The sequence below is a fragment of the Salvelinus fontinalis genome, chromosome 7, assembly GCF_029448725.1.
Source record: "Salvelinus fontinalis isolate EN_2023a chromosome 7, ASM2944872v1, whole genome shotgun sequence".
NCBI lineage: Eukaryota > Metazoa > Chordata > Actinopteri > Salmoniformes > Salmonidae > Salvelinus > Salvelinus fontinalis.
The window spans coordinates 55,523,491-55,529,937 of record NC_074671.1 but is presented as its reverse complement, the minus strand read 5'-3'; the positions used below and the strand labels follow the sequence as shown (position 1 = coordinate 55,529,937).

Sequence of the window (6,447 nt, the reverse complement as noted above, 5' to 3'; positions counted from 1 at the left end):
GATACACACAGATACACACATAGACACACACAGATACACACAGACACACATAGACACACACAGACACACATAGACACACATAGATACACACAGCCACACACAGACACACATAGACACACATAGACACACACAGCCACACAGAGACACACATAGACACACACAGACACACACAGCCACACATAGACACACATAGACACACATAGACACACACATAGACACACATAGACACACATAGATACACACAGCCACACATAGACACACACAGCCACACACAGACACACATAGACACACATAGATACACACAGCCACACACAGACACACATAGACACACATAGACACACACAGCCACACACAGACACACATAGACACACACAGACACACACAGACACACATAGACACACACAGACACACACAGACACACACAGACACACATAGACACACATAGATACACACAGCCACACATAGACACACACAGCCACACACAGACACACATAGACACACATAGATACACACAGCCACACACAGACACACATAGACACACATAGACACACACAGACACACATAGACACACACAGACACACATAGACACACATAGACACACACATAGACACACACATAGACACACACAGCCACACACAGCCACACACAGACACACATAGACACACACAGACACACATAGACACACACATAGACACACACAGATACACATAGACACACATAGGCACACACAGATACACACAGCCACACACAGACACACATAGACACACACAGATACACACAGATACACACAGATACACATAGACACACACAGACACACATAGACACACACAGATACACACAGATACACACAGATACACACATAGACACACACAGATACACACAGACACACATAGACACACACAGACACACATAGACACACACAGATACACACAGATACACATAGACACACACAGCCACACAGAGCCACACACAGATACACATAGACACACATAGATACACACATAGACACACACAGATACACATAGACACACATAGGCACACACAGATACACACAGCCACACACAGACACACATAGACACACACAGACACACATAGACACACACAGATACACACAGATACACACAGATACACACAGATACACACAGATACTCTCTCACCAACAGAACACACTCTCTCACCAACAGAACACACTCTCTCACCAACAGAACACACTCTCTCACCAACAGAACACACTCTCTCACCAACAGAACACACTCTCTCACCAACAGAACACACTCTCTTACCAACAGAACACACTCTCTTACCAACAGAACACACTCTCTCACCAACAGAACACACTCTCTCACCAACAGAACACACTCTCTCACCAACAGAACACACTCTCTCACCAACAGCACACACTCTCTCACCAACAGCACACACTCTCACCAACAGAACACACTCTCTAATACACCATAAGACCATAATGGGATAAGGGTGGACAATATAGTCTGAATGTTACATCACATCATAACTCTTATAGTACTGGTATATAACAGGATTTTTATTTCAGATGATCTGAATAGCCATTCCCCCACAGCAATACATCCCCAGTCTCCTCCCCTGCCGCTGTGGTCTTCCTGACTGTGTGTGTGTGTGTGTGTGTGTTTGACTTGCACACACACCACAGCCCTGCCAGAGTGGTCTCTGTGGCTGTCCAAGCGTCAGTCTGTCCAGCCAGGGTCGAGTTACGGCTTTACCAGATCTCTGCTTCACACACACACACACACACACACACACACACACACACACACACACACACACACACACACACACACACACACACACACACACACACACACACACAAACACCCCAAAGCCATGTCCATTCACCGAACTATACAGCAAAATCTAGATAGCACAAAATTAGCATTATGGGAGTGTATGCGTGTGCGTGTGTGTGTGTGTGTTCAAGGTGTATTCTGGGAGAATTCCAGAGGGGAGACCCTGTGACTGACTCCGCCCCCCAGGAACTAACAGGATATATCCCAGGGTGACAGAGCAGCACCTCCATTACATAAGGCATGATGTCAGATCTATTCATTACATTTCTATCTGGTACATTCTGTCTAAGTAGGAAGCCTTGTCCGAGCCGGAACAGCAGGAGCCTATCTCCTATTCTGTAGGCAGCTTCATCTACACCCCCTGGACAGGACGCCACTTTATCGCTTGTTTACCCCTAAATCTCAGAAACAGGCTTCTAACTAGACAGGGTTTGGGAAGGCTGGCCATGCGAGACTAGTTCAACCCCCAATCCATCTCCTTGGTTCATCCTGACTGCCAAGCAAAGAGGCATTGGGTCCCATTTTTAGAGTCTTTGGTATGACTCGACAGGGAATCGAACCCCCAACCTTCCAATCTCAGGGCGGACACTTGGGAGTCCACTCACCTGGTGTCCAAGGTCTGAATCCCTGATTACGAGCGCGGGATGAACCCCCCAGGTCTGTGTTGAGAAAGGGCCTCTAGGGGAAGATGGGAGGAATATTCTCTGTCTGTCGCACATTATTTGAAGGCTACCCACAAATACATAACACATGTATAACCCATAACACATTCATAAGCAGTGTCAATGTCAACAAACTCGTGCTTATGTATGGTTATCAAGGTGTTATGGAATCCTTATGTAGGTGGCTAGGTGTCCTACCAACTGTGTTATAAAATAGTCTAACATGGCAAAATACAAGCACCAGCTCAGATATTCAACTTCTGCCTGGATATTCAGGATATTCAATTTCTGCCTGGATATTCAGGATATTCAACTTCTGCCTGTATATTCAGGATATTCAACTTCTGCCTGTATATTCAGGATATTCAACTTCTGCCTGGATATTCAGGATATTCAACTTCTGCCTATATATTCAGGATGTTCAACTTCTGCCTGTATATTCAGGATATTCAACTTCTGCCTGTATATTCAGGATATTCAACTTCTGCCTGTATATTCAGGATATTCAACTTCTGCCTGGATATTCAGGATATTCAACTTCTGCCTGGATATTCAGGGTATTCAACTTCTGCCTGTATATTCAGGATATTCAACTTCTGCCTGTATATTCAGGATATTCAACTTCTGCCTGGATATTCAGGATATTCAACTTCTGCCTGTATATTCAGGATATTCAACTTCTGCCTGGATATTCAGGATATTCAACTTCTGCCTGTATATTCAGGGTCAACAAATGGGCACTTTGCTACGTTCAGTAGAGAACGAGATATAGTCTACTGTCATGCAGATTAGAACAGAAACGAACATGTCTGTCATTATTGGACAAGTTCAGGTAGAAATCCGTTTCAAAACGTTTTAGTTTAGTAGAGGTTATCCCCCGCCCATCCCAACGCAAACCAATGATCCAGCACTATCAGAGTACACTCACACCCACACACCAACTCCAGTGGCTTTTCATGAGTAGCCTTTACAGCCAATGGAAGTAGCCTAGCCTACAACCAACACAGCGACTCGACTCAACTATCAACAAAAACTTGCAAAACACACACAAACACACATTTGAATAGCCTCTCGCGGTTCTCACACATTTCGATCAGTAAAATTCAGCTCGTACCGAAAAGATCGCAAATCAGATATAACGCACACCGTATCCTACCTTTTCTTTTCTCCCTTTCGCTCTTTTTTTATATCTCCCCTCGCGTCCTCCTTCACGACCGGTCGTTCAGCTCCACATATCATACGCGATAGATATAATCCTAAAAGACTTTCGCTCTCCGGTTCCGCCAGAGAAGAACAGAACGTGACTTGGTGTTGTCGGTGGAGCGAGCTGAGCGTCAGCAGCGTCTCCACTGGGGCTCGAGCTGCTCGGTGTGTGTGTGTGTGTGTGTGTGTGGTATTGTGTGTCAGTGAGGGGGAGAGAGGGTGACAGCTCCTGGAGAGAATGAGCAGCGTGCGGGGGTTCCCGTGAGCAAACGGTGGCGGGAATTTGTATGGAGTGACACGCACGCACGCATACACACATTAAACCATTTAATATACAGATTGAGCTGTCAGTGACTATCAATAAATCACAACTCAGATATTAGGGCAGGCTCTATGCTTCTCGCAGTAGGCCAGCCTAAAAAAAAAATGGGTGTGTTAATGTTTACTTCTAGGCAGTGTGTGATGTGCTTTTGTGTTGTGTTGTTGTATTATTGAACTGTGTGTGGGTGGGGCTATACATGAGCTATCGTACAGCAGCATTCTCTTTCTATTTAAATCTCCTTATCACCTCAAACCTATATTTGAATCTTATTATCCACCTGAAGTTAACACTTTTAACACCTGACAGGCTCACAATGTCTGTTGCTATGGGAACCAGTGAGGTATACACCTCTGTTACTATAGAAACCAGGGACCTCAAAGTTATATTCGTATATGAGACAACAACTATATCTCAACACACATCTCGGATACACACGCACACATCTAATACACACACACTCACACACACACACACCTTAGATACTTCTCCAAATCCCTTCTGGAATGTGGCTCCTATAACCACATCAGTGGTCACAAGGCGCATCACATCACATAAAGGGTGTGTGTATGTCAGTGTGTGTGTGTGTGTGATGTTAATGCGTGTGTGTGTGTGGACAGTAACATGGTCTTCCCACGCTGCAGTAAAAATAAACTTTGAGCCTGAATTGGGGAAGCCAGTCTGACTTCAGAAGAGTAGAGGAGATTTCAACACAAGTAACAGAGGTGGTTCAGTGAGCGATGGTTGCGTGATAACCTTGCCTGACACCTGATGACTTGTGTTAGCTCCCCGCGGTAATAACTAGCGTATATAAGAGAGTAGATCCCCTGTCTGGACCTGGTCTCAAACCAGGAACGCTCTGCACAACAAGGGTCCCTGGTCGTCTTCAACAAAAACACACACAGACTGGTCTGTCAGCGTTATATAGTACATTCACTGCCTTCCTGTCCTCACCCCTTTACCCACGACCCCTATGTATGTGTGTGTGTGTGTGTGTGTGTGTGTGTGTGTGTGTGTGTGTGTGTGTGTGTGTGTGTGTGTGTGTGTGTGTGTGTGTGTGTGTGTGTGTGTGTGTGTGTGTGTGTGTGTGTTAAGCTCCTGCTGAAAGCAACAGATGCCAGAAATACAGCATCACTCACACAAACATGCAGATGGGCAAGGACATCCAGGTCACACACACACACATCTCTCTCTCTCCATCCTTTTTCTCACGCTCCCTCCCTCTATCTATCTATCTATCTACAGTTGAAGTCAGAAGTTTACATACACCTTAGCCAAATACATTTATACTTAGTTTTTCACAATTCCTGACATTTAATCCTAGTACAAATTCCCTGTCATGGGTCAGTTAGGATCACAACTTTATTTTAAGAATGTGAAATGTCAGAATAATAGTAGAGAGTGAATTATTTCAGCTTTTATTTCTTTGATCACATTCCCATTGGGTCAGAAATTAACATTCACTCAATTAGTATTTGGTAGCATTGCCTTTAAACATTTTAACTTGGGTTAAACGTTTCAGGTAGCCTTCCACAAGCTTCCCACAATAAGTTGGGTGAATTTTGGCCCAAACCTCCTGACAGAGCTGGTGTAACTGAGTCAGGTTTGTAGGACTCCTTGCTCGCACACACTTTTTCAGTTCTGCCCACAGATTTTCTATAGGGTTGAGGTCAGAACTTTGTGATGGCCACTCCAATACCTTGACTTTGTTGTCCTTAAGCCATTTTGCCACAACTTCGGAAGTATGCTTGGGGTCATTGTCCATTTGGAAGACCCATTTGTGACCAAGCTTTAACTTCCTGACTGATGATTGCTCCCAAGGATCAACCTTCACAAATCTTCACAAGGTCCTTTGCTGTTGTTCTGGGATTGATTTCCACTTTTCGCACCAAGGGTACGTTCAGCTCTAGGAGACAGAACGCGTCTCCTTCCTGAGCGGTATGACGGCTGCGTGGTCCCATGGTGTTTATACTTGCGTACAATTGTTTGTACAGATGAATGTGGTACTTTCAGGCGTTTGGAAATTGTTCCCAAGGATGAACCAGACTTGTGGAGGTCTACAATTTTTTTTCTGAGGTCTTGGCTGATTTCTTTTGATTTTCCCATGATGTCAAGCAAAGAGGCACTGAGTTTGAAGGTAGGCCTTGAAATACATCCACAGGTACACCTCCAAATGACTCAAATGATGTCAATTAGCCTATCAGCCTATTCTAAAGCCATGACATCATTTTCTGGAATTTTCCAAGCTGTTTAAAGGCAGTCAACTTAGTGTATGTAAACTTCTGACCCACTGGAACTTTAATACAGTGAATTATAAGTGAAGTAATCTGTCTTAACAATTGTTGGAAAAATTACTTGTGTCATGCTGTCACGTTCCTGACCTATTTCTGTTAGTTTTTGTATGTGTTAGTTGGTCAGGACGTGAGTTTGGGTGGGCAGT

At 44.4% G+C, this 6,447-nt stretch overlaps 1 protein-coding gene across 1 annotated transcript in view; it reads right to left on the bottom strand.

Annotated features, from left to right (window-relative positions):
- Window positions 1-3,879, bottom strand: part of LOC129859778 (serine/threonine-protein phosphatase 2A regulatory subunit B'' subunit alpha-like) — a 59,881-nt gene extending 56,002 nt beyond the window's left edge. The window contains exon 1 of the mRNA XM_055929884.1: window positions 3,642-3,879. The gene's annotated coding sequence lies outside the window, so the exon portion shown is untranslated. The remainder of the gene's footprint in view (window positions 1-3,641) is intronic.
- Window positions 3,880-6,447: the final 2,568 nt, after the last annotated feature.